Source organism: Geotrypetes seraphini, chromosome 11 (genome assembly GCF_902459505.1).
Source record: "Geotrypetes seraphini chromosome 11, aGeoSer1.1, whole genome shotgun sequence".
Classification (NCBI taxonomy): Eukaryota; Metazoa; Chordata; class Amphibia; order Gymnophiona; family Dermophiidae; genus Geotrypetes; species Geotrypetes seraphini.
In genome coordinates this window covers 83700322-83721474 of record NC_047094.1, presented here as the reverse complement: position 1 = coordinate 83721474, position 21153 = coordinate 83700322, and the positions used below count along the sequence as shown (strand labels likewise).

The 21153-nt window shown below is 49.9% G+C and overlaps 1 long non-coding RNA gene across 1 annotated transcript in view; it reads right to left on the bottom strand.

Annotated features, from left to right (window-relative positions):
- Positions 1-21062, bottom strand: part of LOC117368953 — a 40821-nt gene extending 19759 nt beyond the window's left edge. The window contains exon 1 of the long non-coding RNA XR_004541044.1: positions 20903-21062. This is a non-coding gene — a long non-coding RNA (uncharacterized LOC117368953). The remainder of the gene's footprint in view (positions 1-20902) is intronic.
- Positions 21063-21153: the final 91 nt, after the last annotated feature.

Genomic DNA, 21153 nt, shown 5'->3' with positions numbered 1-21153 from the left:
AGAATATTATCATAACTTGCAGTGAAAACTAAAGGAGGCATTGAAAGAAAAACAAGAGATGGAAGCTGCAGAAAGGAGTTCTCTTATTGCAAGACAATGCACCTGCTCACAAGGCTGGCGAAACAATGGATGTTTTGACACAGTTGGGGTTTCAGTGCACAGACTATCCAACCAACTCACCAGATCTTGCTCCATCTGACTATTTTCTTTTTCCAAACCTTAAAAAAAGTTTGAAAGAGCAACAATTTTTAAGAACATAAGCATTGCCTCTGCCGAGTCAGACCATAGGTCCATCACGCCCAGCACTCCGCTCCCGTGGCGGCCCTCCAGGTCAATGACCTGTAGTGATCTATTACTCATTATACCCCTGGATTTGGAGGTGACTGCAGCAGCAGAGCAGTATTTCAGCAACCAGACATCAGAGTATTTTTGGAAGGGTTACGGGAACTTCAGACACGATGTGCCAAGTTTGTTGAACTTAGGGGTGAATATGTGGAATAATTTTTAAGTTCTATGGCTCCATGTCATTCTCCTCTTGGTTGGGCTGAGAACATATCAACACCCCTTCATAGGTGTGTGCCTCTAGGAGATTTAAACTGCAAAAACTGGGAGGGGGGCTTCTATTTCATTGTGTGGGAGAAGGGTGCCGATGTGCCCCTTCCTTTTGTTTTGGTCCTTCTCCCCCTCTTTCTCTTTATACAAATTGTATTTCTGCCCTTTTCCATCCTGTATCAGTAAGTTAATGTTTGTCAGTGCATTTGATTGTTTGTAGCATTATTTGTAATTTGTTTTTAATATACACTCTTTATAATTATATACTTTGTTTTTATATTATGTGAAACCGCTTTGAATTTTAATAAGGCGGTATATCAAATTTTTCCTGAAATCTAAACCTGAACATCCTGTTTTGCTTGGCGCATGCACACAGGAGTTTCACAGTAAGCGCAGCTCTTGTGTGCATGCAAATAAAATTTGCATCCCGTTTGCTATGGGCATTGAGGGGCTATTTTTCAGCACTGTTCTTGTGGTTTATGGTTTTTATTTATATCCTGCTTTATACAAAGCAGGTTCCAAGAACACATACATAATAAAATACACAAAATACGCTGTGCTATGGAATGTGCGTTCTTGCCTCTAGCTCCAGAGTTTTGAGCATCAGGTCCATGGTTAGTAATATAGTCTCTCATTTATAACATACAATAACACTCTATATAACCAAGCTGCCTACAAACTGGGAACATGACACCCATACCAAAAACCTGTAATATCAAGACTACAACACCAGATATGGCCAACCTTCTCTCCAAACCATATGCCATAATCATATGCCTACACGAACACAAACCAAGTTAACTGTGTCATGAACCCTAATGAAATAATGTACTGTATTTTCTCACATATAATGCGTGCGTTATACTTAGTTTTTACATACCGCGCATACCCTTGCGCGTTATACGTGTGAGCGCGTTGTACAAAATTTTTTTTACATAGTTTCCTCCCCCCGATGTCTGATTCACCCCCCCCCCCCCGCAGGACCGCTCGCACCCCCACCCCGAAGGAACGCTCGCACGCACTCCCACCCGCACCCGCACCCCCACCCTGAAGGACCGCTCGCACCCCCACAGCCTGCTGACCCCCCCCCCCCATCATGTAAAAGCTCCTACCAGTGTCCTGCTGCTTCCTCTTGGCGGTCCCGACACCCGACACGATCGGGGCAAGAGGGAGCTCAAGCCCTCTTGCCCCAGCCAACCGCGGCACCCCCGACACGATCGGGGCAAGAGGGAGCTCAAGCCCTCTTGCCCCCCCGACTCCCCGACACGATCGGGGCAAAAGGGAACCCAAGCCCTCTTGCCCCGCCGACTCCCCAACTCCCCGACAATATCCGGCCAGGAGGGAGCCCAAGTCCTCCTGGCCCTGGCGACCCCCCCGCTAGTTGTTCGGGCCAGGAGGGAGCCCAAACCCTCCTGGCCAGGGCGACCCCCTACCCCCACCCCGCACTACATTACGGGCAGGAAGGATCCCAGGCTCTCCTGCCCTCGACGCAAACCCCCCTCCCCCCAACGACCGCCCCTCCCTAGAACCCCCGACCGCCCCCCCCAGCTGACCCGTGACCCCCCTGGCTGACCCCCATGACACCCCCACCCCCCTTCCCTGTACCTTTGTGTAGTTGGCCGGACAGACGGGAGTCAAACTTGCCTGTCCGGCAGGCAGCCAACAAGGGAATGAGGATGGATTGGCCCATCCGTCCCAAAGCTCCGCCTACTGGTGGGGCCTAAGGCGCCTGGGCCAATCAGAATAGGCCCGGGAGCCTTAGGTCCCACCTGGGGGCGGGGCCTGAGGCACATGGGCCCAACCCGACCATGTGCCCAAGTTGGGGAGTCGGTGGGGCAAGAGGGCTTGAGCTCCCTCTTGCCCCGATCATGTCGGGGGTGCCGCGGTTAGCTGGGGCAAGAGGGCTTGAGCTCCCTCTTGCCCCGATCGTGTCGGGGAGTCGGGATCGCCAAGAGGAAGCAGCAGGACACCGGTAGGAGCTTCTACATGATGGGGGGGGGGTCGGGAGGCTGTGGGGGAGCGAGCGATCCTTCAGGGTGGGGGTGCGGGTGCGGGTGGGAGTGCGTGCGAGCGGTCCTTTGGGGTGGGGGTGCAAGCGGTCCTGCGGGGGGGTGAATCGGACGTCGGGGGGGCATCAGGCTTTCAGGGTGGGGACAGGACTTCAAGGGGGAGAGGAGAGTCGGGGCGGGCGAAAGGAGAGTCGGGGTGGACGAAAGGAGAGTCGGGCGGCGACGGGAGAGTCGGGCAGCATGTGCGGTATACGGGTGTGCGCGGTATATAAAAATTTCTGTACATAAATGTGTGTTTTTCGCGTGCTATACCTGTGTGCGCATTTTACACAGGTGCGCGTTATCTATGTGAAAATACGGTAATCCCTGAATATGGCTAGGCTCTTCTAAATTGTAAATCGCATTGAACTCCTCCTGAGGCATATTAGCGATCCATAAATATGAGATACTAATGTAATGTAATAACACACTGTGTGCTATGAACACAGCATGGTATATCATGGAGTATGTATTCTATATACAGCTCATGGCTGGAGGAGTTGTCATACAGAGATTAGAGAAACTGGGCCTCTTCTCCCTTGAAAAGAGGAGACTGAGAGGGACATGATCGAAACAATCAAGATAATGAAGGGATTGACTTAGTAGATAAAGATAGGTTGTTCACCCTCTCCAAGGTAGAGAGAACGAGAGGGCACTTTCTAAAGTCAAAAAGGGATAGATTCCGTACAAACGTAAGGAAGTTCTTCTTCATCCAGAGAGTGGTGGAAAACTGGAACGCTCTTCCGGAGGCTGTTATAGGGGGAAAACACCTTCCAGTGATTCAAGACAAAGTTAGTCAAGTTCCTGCTGAACCAGAACGTACGCAGGTAAGGCTAGTCTCAGTTAGGGCACTGGTCTTTTACCTAAGGGCCGCCATGTGAGCGGACTGCTGGGCACGATGGACCACTAGTCTGACCCAGCAGCGGCAATTCTTATGTTCTTATGTAATACAATCTCCCATTTAAAGTGCATAATTGATGATACAGTGCACTTTGTACATCCCATAATCAGTGATATGGAGCCCTCTAGTTATAGTGCAGTCATTAATACTACAATCTTACAGCCCTCTATGGTTTTTGACTGAAGACTGACACTGACACTAGTTTTGACAGAAGGAATAATTAAAACTGGGAGAAATACCCAGATCATTATTAGTCAAGGTTCATGGCATCTATGTCTAGGAGAAACCACAGGATTCAGGAGGAAGTGGCTGGGCTAATATGCCTAATATTTCAAGAGCATAGAGGGGCATAATCAACAAGTTGTATAAAAGCTCTATGTGTCGGCGGCGTAAGACGTCCAGGGAAATGTGTCGATAATCGAAAGACGTCCAAGCCGGTCGATTATCGGCACGTAACATGTCCAACATAAACATGTCCACATGCGCTATACCGAAGCGTCCAACTTTACCTACCAAAATGTCACTCATCCAAACAGGACGTACAACTATTTTCGCTGCATTCCGCTAGACGACTTGCTAGTCGTATAGCGCTCTTTATCTATTAGTTGTCCTGGCACATGTTCCACTGATGTCACACTGTCCCCAACAACGTCCTGCATGCCCATATATAAACCACCACGTGGAAGTGCGACCCTTGTGAGTGTAGTAGGCGTTGTGAGAGGAGGGAGGAGATAGTTAGGTGTTAGTTGGTGGAGAGGTTAGCTAGATCGATTACTGAGTGTGATTGAGTGTTTGGAGAGTATTTCTGTGAGTGTGTGTGTGAGAGCAAGTGAGAGAGATTGTAAGGGAGACAGACAGGAGGACAGTGTGAGTGATTGTGGGAGTGAGAGATTGTGTAGAGAGGAAGGACATGCCAGGAAGAGTGTGTGGCCACCAGGGTGAGTGTGGGAGAGGGTGTGTGAGTGTGTGTGTGAGAGCTTTTGTGAGTGCGTGCAGGTGTGATGGTGGAGCGAAGGGAGCTCAACTACTCCCTAGCGGAGACAGAGTCCCTAGTGGAGCTCTGCCTCCAGTATGAGGCACGGGTCTTTGGCCACAATGGCAGGAGACCACCCTGCAACGTCGCCATGAGGGCCTGGGCCAGAATACGGGACACCCTGCATAGGTGAGAACCCCCTCAGTACCTATCACTATGTAGCCAGTGTGTCCTAGTCACTAAACCTGTCACCTATTGCTCCCACCCCCATCTGTCAAGGAACTGCTTGCTTATTCTGTGTTGCATAAAAATAGAGAGAGAGATATATATAAAGGAAACATAGATAGATAATGAAGGATAATAATATCTTGGCAGGCAGATGTTTAATATCTGGATATGTACTGTCACCTGACCCTATTCCCTATCTTTATTCCAGGCGTTATGGTGTGTACCGGGACCTTGAGTCCCTGAGGCGCAGGTGGCACAGGGTCCACCGTGAAAACCCAGCCCTCATCCGGCGCACCAGACACCACCTCCGAGCTGGATGTAAGTGGCAGCCCCCCCCCCAAACAAAAAAGTCAGTAGCACAGGTATGACAGCTACCTTGTAAGAAATACCAGAAATCCTGAAATGTGTAGGTGACTATCAGATGCTAAAAAGCTATAATGGAGGAAGGGAGGTAATGGTCAGATCAATGAATATCTCTCCAGTTGATATCGGCCCTGGTAGCATACTGAGTGCTCATTCTCTGAAGCCCCTCTCTGCAATCATCTGCATTGTCAAGGAGGCATAACCGAACAAGGGATATACGCCTCAGAGGCTGCCAGCCACATGTTGCTCTGGAGGTCACCCTCATACCTCCAGACCAATGTCAAGCCTGCTGTTGTGGAGGCATATATCCCTTGGTCAGGTATGCCTCCCTGACAATGCAGTTCATTGCAGAGAAGGGCTTCAGAGAGACACGATCAGATTCTAAGCATCATGTGTGCTTCATAGTTGCACCTGTTACCCTCTATCCTATGTCATCTCATGTCTGCTACCTCTCAAAGCTCACCTTCTTGTCAATGTGCTCTTCCTTGGCAGCTGTTCTGGTATGCAACCTATTGCCACCCAAAATGTGGGTGATGAGATACCGGTCAGTCCACTGTGTCAACATATACAACAAGGCCATTCAGTGTCACATGCATAAGCCGGCCACCTTTTGTTTAGATGTATACCGGTGTAACTGTACACAGAAAGTAGTTTACACATGTGTTCACACACTGGCCTGACCTGTCTCCCACTTATTGTCACTGGGTTGGGTGGGGGGGGTGTTGATAGGTAATTGTGTATGTAGTATGCAACCAATGCACGATATGGTAACCCTGACGTCATATTCTTACTGCACACAGGTCGCGCACATCATGCTGCTGAGGGCATAGCCCAGGAGGTGGTGGACATGTGCCAAGAGGCAGCCAGGGAGGCAGAGGCAGAGCAGGAGGAGGAAGGCTACTCTGCCTCCGAGGAAAGTCTGCCACCTGAACATGTGTTGGAGGTGTCTGATGGGGAGGACCAGGCCCAGGTGGAAGTGGTGGAGGCACACGTGGTGGCAGAGGTGGAGCAGCAACAGCATGTGGTGGAGGAGCAGGGCGAATGGGAGGTCTCTGACCTCTATGAGGATATGCCCCCTCTTGAAGGGGATGAAGAGGTAGTCGTGGAGGCAACAGCCCCGGCCCCACCCCATGAATTCCAGCCAACGGCCCCAATACCTCCTTCCCCTCCTGAGGCATATGGACAGCTGCTGACAGTTGTCTCACAAATGCGCAGCGAACTGCAGGAGGGGAGGAGGGAAACTATGCAGACCTTGGCAGAGATCGTCAGCCTTCTGCGCCAGCTGGTTGGCATCTTTCAGGAGCCTGTTTAGGAGCCGAAGGGGCAAACCTGAGGGCCACGCTGCCAATGGACCATTGAGGCCCCAATCATGTTATCAACAGTGTCCCTAACAGCTCACAAGTAGCTGGCAGAAATCCAATGACTGAAAGGACATCCCACGGCCTCTCCTTGGCATATTCAGGAGACTTTACCTACTGTATCTCATTTGGACATACTTGGATGTTAACCTACTTGATGTTACTGGCTGTGGGCTACAATGCTGTCACCATATTCTCTGCCAATGATTGCAAGTGTTGAGATGTGATGTACAGATGCAAACTGTACAGTGATGGTTAAGGTGTGCAATAGTTGCACTGAAGGTGTGTTTTAATCCCATGCCTAGGGTAGGAAGACATGCATATGGTGGGAGAGTGGTACTTAATATAGGGTACCTTCCCCATATCAGTGGAAAACAGGTATGCAGTGAAATGGAAAGACCCTGCCAACAGATGGCATGTGGTGAGGAGGCCTTAACGATTGACACTGACAACATGGGAAAGGTAGGCTGCATATTTGAGGTGACAGATTGCCTAACCTATGGGCCAATGGATGATGATAATGTAACTAGGCCAGGGGTACAGGGAGCAGCAGTGAGATTAGAAGCCACAACCTCTGGAGACAGAGGCTGCTGCAGCAGGACAGCCCTCACAGATATTTGCTGTCCCTTACAAATGAAAAAGTATGTGAGGCTCAGAACTGCTCACTTACTTTGCACAGGTCGGAGCAGTGTCAGGCATGTTGGGCCAATCAGCCTGTCATGTGCCATGTTGTTACCATAAGTATGATATTGTGTTTTCTCATAAAGCGTACATATATGTATGGTGATTGTTCTATGACAGTCTTTTGTGACCAGGTGTTCTAGCATTCATGTCTACCTCAGCAAAGGTGTATGCATTTATATTTGAATCATGACTAAAAAAAAGAAGAACAAAATAAATAACAGATATCTACCTCTAAACTGGGTGTCATGTGTGATCCCCTGATGTCATGTCACTGACCTGCACCTAACAAAAGGGCAGGCAGCCTACTGAAAGTGGGAAGGTGCCCATCTTGTAAGTGAGATGTAGATGAGACCATGTCACATGCAGGACCTGAGACAGAGGTTGTGTTAGTAAGAGTTCTAGAAAGAGGGGAGAGACGTAGACTTGTGGGTTCCATGATTTGCAATGGATGTACCACCTGACTGCTTGAATAGCTCCCCTCTTTCTAGAGGCCTCTGCTAACCCTAGACTGATGGGACATCTTAGGATTGAGGAGTCATGTACAGGAGAGCTGGTGACTACTGTGCAATGCTGGGCATCATATGCAATCAGGTAGATGCCATAAGAGCGACACATGTGCAAGGTGAGGCACTAGGAAGCAGAGCAGTGACAACTGAGAAGGTATCCCCCCCTCCCAATGACACCAAAAAGCTGTAACAGCAGAGCCACCAACAAGGCCACACATACACCTGTTGCCAGGATCAGGAGTGTGTAAGGCAGGTATCCCAGGGGAGGGGAGGGGAGGGGGGGTGAGGTGAGGTGAAGCAATCATTGGAGGAAGGAGGTGGCATTGTGGGATAAGGAGGCCCCTCCCCCCTAGGCAGGGATGGAGGACGGGGAGAGGGAAGAGGTGTGTTCCCCAATAAAGAGTGCCTCTTTCTCCCCCACTCTTCCTCTAAACGCTGTTTCACACAGCCTTTCCAGAGGGTGACCAGCAACGTGAGCCCCAGACATGTCTATGAGCATTCCAAACATCATAGATGAAGCAGGAATACTTGCTTACCTGAATACAGCCACAGGCTTGAAAAGGCAGCCCATGTAATGTGTAACATCCAGCAAACGAGTTCAGATGGCATCAGTAGATAGGAAGGTGTCTCCAAACAGACAGGAGACGGAAGTTCGTGGTGATGTAGACGTATCCCGGCCCTCTGAATTTAAACGTACCAAGGAACTTGGGCTAGACATCTTTCGGATTTGTCCATAACCGACCAAATGGACATATTAAGTCAGGTCGTCTAACGTACGGCTTGTTGGACGTGCTTAATTGTGTATAAATACGTCTAACCTCATATTATCAAAAGTGTGGGTACTTTGACACAATGGCTCCCACAGCACTGAAAACCATGTCGAGAAAGCCTAACTTCACCCAGGTTGAGACCGAACTGCTGGTGCAGGAGGTCCACACTCACCACCAGCGCCTCTTCTCGCCCCAGGGAGAAAGACTCAGGGCATACTCCAAGAGCAAGCTCTGGACAGAAATTGCTCACCGCCTCAATGCAGTCCACCACCATAAGCAGGATGTGGAGGACTGCAAGAAGAAATGGCGAGCGATTAAAAGGGAGGTGTGAGCAAAGGTGGGGAACCGGCCTCCGGATGGTGACATGTCAGACCTCAGCCCCATGGAGCAGCTGGTGCTGAGCTTTGTGTCAATATCCTTCACCTATGGTGTGGGCACCCAGGACACCTCAACTGCCCAGCCTTCTGGTAAGTACCTGTCTTCATCCCCTGTCTCACAGCTATGTCCCATATTCTGAGAGAGCTCTCTTTCATCCGCCTTCCTCTACCCCTCTAATGGGCCTGTGAGTACACCTGCTGTTCAAACCTTCACATAACACCTGTTTGGTACTGCTGATGGCACAGCATGGAATTAGAATCCAACACCCTTATACTCACAAATTGGAGCATTTGCTATGATCAGCAGGTGTGGTCACATAAGGTGTGTGCACATACACTGCTTTCATCCTCTTCATAATGTCACCAACACACATGGTTGCTGGCTATGTGGTAATACACCTTTGGGATGCATGTTACTGCCAACTCATCTCACGTACACACAGGTAGCGCACCTGTGCTATGCGGTGACATCTATATATGCTTTTCCCCTATGTAAATGCCAGCTCTGATGAGAAGCGGCCCTGCTGTAGTGGCATGGACACACCCTCACACTGGAGCCTGCGAGTGGAGCTGAGGACCTGCCAATTCTCCCACCACCTGAGCAGTTTGCCACTGTGGTTGGCGAGACTGAAGACGGCAGTGAGGGAGGCCAAGCTGGTCGCTGGAGGGCACCCAGTCGCCAGCGTCGACACCTGGTTTGACTGGCCCAGAAGCTACTGGGCCACAATCTGATCCTGGAGGGGTATCGCCAGCAGAAGCTCCAGCTGCTGAGAGAGGCTGTGGAGGCAAAACAGCAGGGAGTGGAGGCCCAATGGGAGATGAATGACCTTCTGCGCCAGCTTCTGCATACCAACATTGCCATCGTTGGCAAGCTGGAATGCCTCCGAAGTGAGCTGCGAGCTGCACACCGTACTCCCTCCACAAGCCACCACACTGATGAGGTGCCTGCACCATCCTCCAGCACTGGCTCAGTGATAACAGGGCGCAAAGCCACACAGAAAACAAAGCACCCCCAGGTGTTGAGGCCTGTTCCACGCTTGCCTTCCTCGGCTCCCTTAAGATGGCCAGCTTTTGAACACAACAACACTACCTCCAGCAGTGAGAGTGGCAGCTCAGACACTGATGTGGCGCCAGTTGTTCCAGAGGCTACAACTCTACCTAGAGGGGGAGTTGGGAGGGCTGTAAGGGGCCATGAGAGACCACGTGGGCGAGGGAAAGGGAAGTAGGTGGGGGCTGCAGTTGTTTGTGTATGGGGTGGGGGTGGGTTTGGTGAGGATGTGTGTATGTAGGGGTGGTGTTTTGCACAATATGTGGGATAATAAAGGTGTTTTTGGAAAAGAACCTATTGTCAGTGCTGTTTTCCTGCTTCAGTTTATGTACACTGAAGCTGACTATTGTCAGTGCTGTTTTCCTGCTTCAATTTATGTACACTGAATCTGGCTTGGTTTTGCAGTCCAGTTAAATGGCACTGGACTGATATAGTGTTAGGTGGCTAGGGTACACCATCCATGTCACACGAAGTGGGTCTGTATTAGACGGTGCCACAAAGAAAGCACCTGGCAAAGAAAGCAGAGCTCATTACAGTCTAGGCAGGCCTCAGGCAAGCAGTCACCTCACACTCCCTCCCTCCAGGGATTGAGCCAGGTGGTGAAACAGAACACTCATGCCACACGCTAGAGACCACAGTGCATGAGTAAGCTGTAATAGATGTAAGAGAATGAGCTGGTGATGGTGATAGGAAGTAGGATGAGAGAGGGTTGTTTGCAGAGGTGGATGAAACGTGAGGAGACACACAGCAGTGAGAACATAAGTGGGGAGGTTGAGATAGAGATGGTGAGAGTGAGGGGGTATACACACACGATATTACACACTCTTCCCTTACCTGACTACTGCACAACACACTCTCGGGAATAGCTTAGACGTTGTGAAAGCAGGTCTAAGTCAAAATGCTACTTTGAACGCACACAGCAAACTGATGTGGCTTTGGTTATCGTATTTGTACTTTTGGGGCCTAAACCCGCCCTCGGAACGCCCCCAAGTTGGATGACTTACGCAGTGGCGTACCAAGGGGGGGGCGGTCCGCCCCGGGTGCCAAGCCCTGAGGGGGTGCTCCCAGTCCGATCCAGTTTCCCCCCCCCTGCGCCGGGTGTCGCGTCTGGAAACAGCCTGCAGCAAGATCGCGATGCCAGCGATCTTTGCCTGCTTCGGCTGTTTCCTCCGCCACGGTCCCGCCCCTCCTCTGACGTCAGAGGAGGGGGCGGGACCGCGGCGGAGGAAACAGCCGAAGCAAGCAAAGATCGCTGGCATCGCGCGATCTTGCTGCAGGCTGTTTCCCCATGGAAATGAAGCGGGGAGGCCGGGGGAATGAGCAGTGCTTCGTGGTGGTGGTGGTGGGGCCGAGCGGTCCTTCGAGGGGGGGGGGCAGCAGGCCTTCAGGTTGGGGTGGGCAGGCAGACCTTGTGGAGGGGGGAGACAGGCCTTCAGGGGGACAGGCCTTCAAGGGGGACAGGCAGGCCTTCGGGGTGGGGGTGACAGGCCATTGGAGGGGGGTGCAGGCCTTCGGGGGGGAACAGGCCTTCAAGGGAGGGCACAGGCATTCAAGGGGGGGACAGGCAGGCAGGCCTTCAAGGGGGGACAGGCCTTCGAGGGGGGTGTAGGTCTTCGGGGGGTGCAGGCCTTCGGGGGGGTGCAGGGCTTGGGGGGGTGCAGGCCTTCAAGGGGGGGGCAGGTCTTCAAGGGGAACAGGCAGGCAGGCCTTCAAGGGGGGGGAAAGGCCTTCGAGGGGGGTGTAGGCCTTCGGGGGGGGCAGGGCTTTGGGGGGTGCAGGCCTTCAAGGGGGGGCAGGCCTTCAGGGGGCAGACCTTTGAGGGGGGTGTAGGCCTTTGGGGAGGTGCAGGCTTTCGGGGGGGGAAAGGCCTTAAGGGGGGACAGGCCTTCAAGGGGAACAGGCAGGCAGGCCTTCAAGGGGGGGCAGGCCTTCGAGGGAGGTGTAGGCCTTTGGGGGGGTGCAGGCCTTCGGGGGGGGTGCAGGCCTTCAAGGGGGGAAAGGCCTTTAGGGGGGCAGGCCTTCAAGGGGAACAGGCAGGCAGGCCTTCAAGGGGGGGACAGGCCTTTGAGGGGGGTGTAGGCCTTCAGGGGGGGTGCAGGCCTTCAGGGGGGGTGCAGGCATTCAAGGGGGGGGACAGGCCTTCAGGGGGCAGGCCTTCAAGGGGAACAGGCAGGCAGGCCTTCAAGTGGGGAGACAGGCCTTCGAGGGGGGTGTAGGCCTTCGTGGGGGGTGCAGGCCTTCAGGGGGGGTGCAGGCATTCAAGGAGGGGACAGGCCTTCAGGGGGGGCAGGCCTTCAAGGGGAACAGGCAGGCAGGCCTTCAAGGGGGGGGACAGGCCTTTGTGGGGGTGCAGGCCTTCAGGGGGGTGTGCAGGCCTTCAAGGGGAAGGACAGGCCTTCAGGGGGGCAGGCCTTCAAGGGGAGCAGGCAGGCAGGCCTTCAAGGGGGGGACAGGCCTTCAGGGGTGGGATGCAGACCTTTAAGGGGGGGACAGGCCTTCAGGGGAGGGGGGACCCTGGTGTAGAAGTACACATAGGGAAGGGGGAGGGGTTCAAAGAGACGTGCATATTACGGACTTTGGGTGGGAAGAAATAATGTGTCTGAAAATAGAGGAGAGAGAGGTGATGGACATGGGTTTTAGGGAGGGAAGGAACAGAAAGGGAGAGAAGTTGGACACAAGGGATGGTGTGGAGAGGGTGGGGATAGAGATACTGATTAGGAGGGTAGTTGGGAAAAGAAAGGGAGAGATGGTGGACCCTGGGGTGGTGGGGAAGGAGGGAGAGCTGCTGGATGAAAGGGTAGTTAAGAAAAGGTGGATCTGTAGAGGGAGACAAAAAAAGGAAAGATGCCAGACATCCGGGGGAGGGAAGGGAAACGGAAGGGGAGGACAGAGATGGCAAATGGATGGCTAGCACGGAGAAAGAAGAAAGAAGGAGACCCTGGCAAGCAAGTTATCAGAAGACAACCAGAGCCTTGGACCAACAAGATTTGAAAAATAACCAGACAACAAAAAGGTAGAAAAACTAATTTTATTTTCTGTTTTGTGATTACAATATGTCAGATTTGAAATGTGTGTCCTGCCAGAGCTGGTGTTAGACCGCAAACGTGAGCTAGGATTTAACAGAGAGAGGAAAAGTCCTTTTTGTTTCTTTATTTTATTTACACCACAGCGCCAGTGTGGTTAGGAGAAGCCAAAGGGGGGTGAAAAAGCTATAAAATAAACCCACCAGGATGTTTGAAAAAAATACCCAATTGGGCAGGAAAATCGAATTGATAAACCCAATTCAATAGGCTGAATCGAATCGAAATTTTTTTTCCTGAATCTGGCAGCACTAGTTTGCGCTACTGTCTTAGACTTTAGGACCTGGGATTGGGGAGAGATGGCATCCTCAGTACTTTATAATGCAAGTGCAATGAGGATTTGGTCAGATTTTTGAAGGGTCTGCACTCTGCAGAAGAAAAATATTGTATAGGCCGGGGACATGAGACAGCAGGAAATGGGAACTTTTCTTCCTTCTATTTTTGTGAATGGCAAGGCTGAGGATGTCAGAGAGTTCAGTTAAAATATGTGCTTTATAAGAAAATATAATAATGTGTTTTATAAAGTTTATAACATTGCTGGCCTACCCAGTGAGGTGTTCCTAGTGGTGGTGGTGGCAGCGTGTCAATGTGTTGAGAGGAAGAGGTGATCTGGGAAATTCTGCTGAGCAAACTCCGGGCCCATTTCCACCCCCCAGTTAGTCCACTCCACTCAACTGGTTCACACACTGAGTGGGTCTTTGGGTGTTGTTCCTGGGTAGTTGTTTTGGGATCTCTTCCAGTGGTTTGTCAGTATCTCCTTCTGGTCCAAGGAAGGAAACTTTGTTAACCTTAGCACTGACCTACAGAATATGTTTGTAACAGCGCTGCTTGTGTGGCATTAGTCTATGTAGTGATCGAAAGAAAAAACCAGACCTTTGCACATTTTTGCACTATATGGTGGGTGTATGAGGAGATTCACATTTCCTGCACAGCTAAGTCCGTGTGAAGTTACCTTGTGCTGTATTTGACATCTAGCAAAGTCTCTGTTTGGAAGGAAAGATCTCAGCTTAAAAATGAAGTGGAGAGGTGGGGCATGGCCGTGCTGAGAACGGGGAAGACGTACTTTCCTTGAGCTCCACAGTCTTCCCTCTACTTCGGCCTCCCTGCACTATAATCAGCGGCTAATATCTCACCCCGGCACTCCTTTTCTGATTTGGAGGGCTTATGGACAAATTTGTGCAGAAAGGTGGGGTGGAAATGGCTACAAAATCGGGTAAGGAGAAGCGTGGCGGTTTGAAATCGGGGCCTAGTGGTGAGGGGAAAATGGCGGGTGCGGCCGATGCGGCGGACTCTGGGAGCGATGACATGATCGCTCGTTTGACTGAGGCGGTGGTGGCTGCCCTAGGAACCCGCTTGGACAAAGTGCAAGACACCTTAGCGACACTTACCACCACTGTAGCTGACTTCTCCACCCGAGTTAATGAAGTGGAACAGCGTGTTAGCTCCGCGGAGGACTCCCTGGTTTCAGTGCAGGAGGAGCTTCAGCGTTTGCAACGTAAAGTGCACCACTGTGAGGAGAAAATGGAGGATCTGGAGAATCGCTCCAGAAGGAACAACCTGCGTTTAGTTGGCATCCCCGAATCTGTACTGGATGCGGATCTCCTCGCCACACTGGAAAAATGGCTGTCTTCTGAGCTGCTGATTGCACATGGCCTGGGCCCCTTGCGCATTGAGCGGGCGCATCGGTTGGGCAGGAGGCAGGAGGGCTCTACCAGGCCTCAGGTGGTGATTATTCATATCCTTAACTTTGCCATTAAAGACTTGCTGTTGAAGAACTACCGGCATAAACAAGATCTTCAGTTCCAGAATCAGCGTGTCCTGCTCTTCCAGGATTATTCGGCTCAAGTGGCATCTCTCCGTCGGAGCTTCTCGTCTGTTTGTAAGCACCTCACAGAAAAGAAGTTGCGCTTCACACTACAATTCCCTGCCAGGCTCCGGGTGGGGGGGAGTGGGGAGGGGGGTTTGGATCTGTGTGGATGATGGGAAGTTGAGTTTGTATGTGTTCCGGATGTTTGGCTGCCGAGAGGAGGGCTGGGACTCTCGGCAGGAATTTAATGTTTTTCTCCTGTGCTGGTATCTTTGGGTTCTTGTCTTGGATGATACCTAAGCGGGGTGTGCGCTGTGTGACGTGGAATGTGTCTGGTATTAATTCCCCGATTAAAAGAACCAAGATTTTACAGCACTTGGCTCGACATCGGGCTGACATTGTGGGATTGCAAGAGACTAAGCTTACTGAGAAGGAACATGGTAAGCTGCGACAATCCTGGGTGGGTCAATGTTACTTTGCCTCTTCTTCAAAGGCTAAGGCAGGGGTGGCTTTGCTGATACATAAATCGCTGCCTTTTGTCATGTCTGGGGTAATTTCGGATCCAGAGGGTCACTATGTATTGGTTCAGGGCACCCTTTATCAGCAACCTGTCCTTTTGATGTCTGTATATGCTCCTAATAGTGCTCAACGGGCTTTTTATAAAACGATCTTGGGGGTCATATTGTCCCTGCCCCAGATTCCTGTGGCCCACAAAATTTTCCTGGGGGACTTTAACTCTATTTTGGATCCCGTGCTGGATTCCACCAGGGGGTCCGCCAGGTCCTCCCGGAGATCGGATTATGGGCTTAATGGCTGGATGAATGCTTTAGATCTGGTAGATGTTTGGAGAACGCTTCATCCTGGAGAGCGGGATTTTACCCATACTTCTAGGGTGCATGATTCCTCTTCTACAATAGACTATATTTTTCTTTCGCGTTCCTCCTTCTTTGCAGTTCATAGAGCTGAGATTGGAGTGTTAGTTCTCTCTGATCACACTATGGTATGGATGGATGTTAGTCTCGCGGATGGACCCCCTGGGGGTGGTGGGTGCTGGCTTTTTACGGTAGGGCTATACTCTGACCCTGATTTTAAACCGTATATCGAGAGGCAGTGGCGGGATTATGTTGAGTTTAATGGGGTACATGCAGGTGATGGTGTTCTTTTTTGGGAGGCTGCCAAAGCAGTGATTCGTGGGGCTGTGTTAGCTTATAGTGCACGCCGGAAGAAAATGATGGCGGCTAAGATTTTGGCTCTTGAACGTAGAGTGCGGGAGAGTAGACTTTTAGTACTGCATTCCCCCACTGTGTCTCATAAGCATGCTTTTCAGGTGGCACAGTCAGCGCTCCATGCCCTTTTACATGAACGAGCCCAAAAATCCCTCTTTTATTACAAATATAGGTTACACCGTTATGGCAATCGACCTGGCAGAATGTTGGCCCAGCTGACTAGGGCGCGAAGGGGTTCCTCCTCCATCACCTCCCTTAAAGACACCGGGGGAGGGCTGGTTACCGCTCAGTCTCAATCTGAACAGCTTTTTGTCACCTTCTATAGTTCCCTATACCCAGCGGAGGTGGTGGACTGGGACTCTCTGATTCAGGCATATCTAGACTCTCTTCCCCTGCCTCGGCTTTCGGATACCGATATTGCGGGTCTGGCCTCTCCTATTACTAGGGAGGAGGTTTTGGGGGTCATTAAACACTTACCTCTTTGTAAATCTCCAGGTCCGGATGGATTTAGTGGGGAATTCTATCGTCTTCTGCAGGGCTATGTGGCTGATCCCCTGAGACAGTTTTATGAGCAGGCGGTAACTGGGGGTTCATTTCCCCCTTGTTCGAATCAGGCGTTGATTACCGTACTACCTAAACCGGGCAAGGACCCTCTTTTGGTAGAGTCTTATCAACCTATTTCCCTTATCAACGTTGATCTCAAAATCTTAGCCCAGATCTTGGCTAATCGACTGGCTCCGCTGGTCCCTTCTCTGGTGGGGGTTGATCAGGTGGGTTTCGTGAGAGGTCGTCAGGCGGATCATAATGTCCGAAAGCTCTTGCTCACTTTGGCTCATTGTGATTCTTGGAGGATGCCTGCCTTGGCTATTAGCTTTGACTCCGAAAAGGCCTTTGATAGGGTCGAGTGGGCTTTTCTTTTCCCGTTACTCCAACGATACGGGGTTGATGGGTTCTATATGAGGGCTCTCCGTGCCCTCTATTCTAATCATACGGCTGCTGTGCTGATCAATGGGGTTGCTTCTCCGTTTTTTTCCTTGCAACGGGGCACTAGGCAGGGATGCCCCCTGTCTCCTTTGCTTTATATTCTATTCTTGGAACCCTTATTACTCCACATTCGTATGCATCCCGGACTCACTGGAGTGGAGGTGGGAACTTCCTCTATACGTAGTATGGCTTTTGCAGATGATATTATGGTTATTTTAACTGATCCGGTTGCCAATCTTTCCGTTTTGTTGGAGTTGTTCCGGAAGTTTGGGGAACTCTCGGGTCTTAAACTCAATGTGTCCAAATCGGAAGCACTCCCTCTCCACTTAAACATATCTCATATGTGGTCTGATTTCCCCCTGAAGGAGGCCTCCCTGCAGGTGAAATATCTGGGGATCCCTTCTTCCTTGGCGCGCCTCTATGAGCTGAATGTGCGGCCTTTGGTTCGGAGATCTGTCGAGAGTCTACGATTATGGGGTGCTCTGCCGGTCTCCCTTGCGGGACGCATCTTTTTATACAATATGATGATAGTTCCCCGGTGGCTTTATCTGTTACAGACTTTGCCGATTTGGCTCCGCCGTAGGGATTTGGAGGAGCTCTATAGTGCCCTGAGGGTTTTTCTGTGGCGGGGACAAAGGCCACGCTTGCCCTTGCGAGTTCTGATGCTGCCGGAGGTGCAGGGGGGATTCGGTCTCTTAGATCTACGCACATATAATCTGGCGTGTGGCCTGCGCCAGGTTCGAGACTGGTGCTTGGAGAGCTCCTCCTTTCTGACCTTTTCAATGGAGAGGGATTTTTTGTGTCCTGTCTCTGGATTATTTTTGTTGCATGCACCCTCCGCTCAGCTGGATCCGGCTTATATGGTCTTATATGTGACTTGTTTGGCGGGTGCTTTGTAAACAATTGGGTGTTAACTATAGTATATCTCCTCTGTTGCCCATCTTGGGGAACCTGCAATTTAGTCCGGGAAGCGATAATCGAATCTTCCAGCATTGGCATGCGCATGGGGTTCGTAGGGTGGGGGATGCTCTTACTGAACAAGGGACTCTTCTTTCTTCAGCCGAGCTGGCGTCTTTATATGGACTAGACCGAGTGGATGCCTTTGGTTATTTATAACTTCAACATTATATTCTCAGTGTTGATGGGACCTCCTTGTGTGCTTCGGTAGCGCAGAGTCTTGGTCGACGTCTGGCTTTGTGGGAGGACTCGGCCCCGCGTCTCCGTTTCTTTGTCACGGCATCGCAGCTCTCTCAGTCCACGGAGCGGGCTGATTTGTTGGCTGGGGCATGGAGCGCTGACTTGGGGAGCACTATTCCATCCACCTTGATTTACGATTGTTTTGTCTCTCTGCGCACTCTCTCTTTTAATATGCTGCATAGAGAACAGGAATATAAATTTCTTCACCGTACCTTTATCTCACCGCAGAGGGCCTATCGGGCGGGATTTGCTGCTCATGCCTGTTGTACCAAATGTCCTGCGTCCCCTGCCACCCTGGGTCATATGTTCTGGGCTTGTCCCTTGGTCCAGGCCTTCTGGCAGCAAGTGTGGGCTTTTCTGTCCTCCTTGTTTCATTCGTTGCCTGCATGTACCCCTACCATTGCCCTGTTTTATGATGGAGCTGCTCTTACTCGCTGTTCTGTTGGGCAGCGGATGTTGGTCTTCAAGGCTCTCCTTATGGCCAAGAAGGCCATTTTGATATTTTGGAGGGCGCCGCATGCTCCTTCCTTCTCTCAGTGGCATTTATCGCTCTTTGACTTGGCTCTTTTGGAACGGAGGGCAGTGGGGACGCGTGTGGAGCACCTTTGGACTAAATTTCAGGAAGTCTGGGAGGTGTACTGGTTGTCCCTTCCCCACAGAGAGCGGAGCCTGTTGTTAAATTGTTACTCTCTGGGGATGTGCATTCTTATGGGGAGGTTAGGTGTGGCCTCTACCTGGGCTTGGTTTGCCCTTAGAGGTTTTTCTTTTCTCCTTTCTTTTTCTTTTTTGTTCTTGACGGGGAGCCTTGCCTTGTTTCTTTTTCTTCTTTTCTACTTTTTGAAGATATGCTTTTGAAGATATGATGATAGGCTTTCTTTCTTTTTCTTTTTTCCGTACTGACCGATTCCCACACAGGTCTGGGAGGGGGGAGGTTTGGTTGTTGGTTTTCAATCTCTGTATTCTGTTTTTGGGCTGCCTTGATTGCTGTGGGGGTGGGAGGATTTGGATAATTTTTAAAACTCCTGTATTGTTCTTATGCTTCCTTTTTGACATCTGCTTCTTTTTGTACTTGTTTTTTCTGCTTGTATTCTGCCCCGAATGGGGTGGGTGGTGTGAATATGCGGATGCATTTTTGTCTTTTCTGTTTTATGTACTGTTGCTTTTGCCCAATAAAGAAATATTAAACGGAAAAAAAAAAAAAATGAAGTGGCCAGAAGTTATGGTAAAAGCAGATAGCGTAGCTGATTTTAAGAAAGGTTTGGACAAATTCCTGGAGGAAAAGTCCATAGTCTGTTATTAAGATATGGGGGAAGTATCTGCTTGCCCTGGATAGGTGGCATGGAATGTTGCTACTCTTTGGGTTTTGACCAGGTACTAGTGACCTGGATTGGCTTCCATGAGAATGGGTTACTGGGCATGATGGACCATTGGTCTGACCCAGTTAGGCTATTCTTATGTTATGTTCTCATCTGTAGGGGCCTTTGTTTTCACTTCTTATTTTAATGTATTTTTTTCTGAGAACTTATCAGTGTTTTTTATAATGGGAACAAAAATGGAAGAGAATTAATGTGTGTGGAATGGGGGGTAACTAATTTCTTCAGCTAAATAATTCAATCCACCTCAACCAGACACAGGAGAACTCACGCACCATTCACACACCCTCCAACCAAAAACGTCAAAAAAAAAAAAAAACAGTTCGACAACCTCCTAGCCATTCGAGCAGCAACATTCGACCCCAAACTCTATAACCTATTGACCTCGACCACAAACTACAAAACCTTCAAAAAAGAAATAAAAACCCTTCTATTCAAAAACACATAAAACCGAACTAACACAATCAGAACTGTCCCAAGCATCACCTGCAACTACTCCATATGTACTTCTGATGTCATGACAATTCAGACATAATTTATGTTATGTTATGGTATGTTTGGAATAATGGTTACATATATGAAATTCAATAAAATAAAATTTTCACTGCCTGTTTCTATTATGACCATTTATTCAGTTTCATGGTTATTACAAAAAATATTTTTTACATGGGGGGGTGTCAAAAAATTATGGGCCCCGGGTGCCACATACCCTAGGTACGCCACTGGACTTACGTTCGACGTTTTGCGGCGTAGGACTTGCAGCTGGCCGACTTTTGATTATGGTTACTTGTACGTTTTGCCGGGTAACACGTCCAAATCCCAACTTATGCGCTTTTTTAGACGTTTTTGTGTTTTGATTATTACCCCCATAGCGTCTAGTTTAAGTCTTTTCTTAAGACATTTCTTTTTAAAGATGCTTTTCAAGTTTGAGTGTCCTTTTAAGGATTTTTAAACTTTTTTCTTTTATTAGTCCACTTGTATTGGACTTATTTGTTTTTAATCCCTGTCCTTCTGTTTCTCCCTTTGTACCTTACTTTCCTTTTACTGTTGTAGTTCTTCCTTCCTTTCCATTCGTACAGGGGTAGGGAACTCCGGTCCTCGAGAGCCATATTCCAGTCGGGTTTTCAGGATTTCCCCAATGAATATGCATTGAAAGCAGTGCATGCAATTAGATCTCATGCATATTCATTGGGGAAAATCTGACTGGAATACGGCTCTCGAGGACCGGAGTTCCCGACCCCTGCATTCGTACCTGTCCGTCCAGTAGTTTACCTTATCTTTTGTTAAGTTTTGTTACTTGTATTACCTGTTTTTACCCTTTCTTAAAATTGTATAACCACCTTGAAATAAATAAGGTAGTATATCAAATCATTAATAAACTTGAAACTTGTTGGTATTTATATTGCTGTACAAAATATTTTACCTACATTCAATCTCTCCATCCTGGGAGTTTACAGTCAGTCTCTGTTAGTGCAGTGCACAGGGCTCCTTTAAGAAGTGGTTTCCTTCTCCCTGAGGGTGCTGGGTCTTTTCCTGTCCATCCTTTTGTCTGGACAGAGGCTGTGCAGTAATCACTGGGGCCTCTTTCTCCCATCATTGTTGGCTGTGCACAATGGCCACTGTTTGTGTGAGTGTGTCCCAGGAGCTGTACCACTCCCACATGTGTCCTGTACTGATA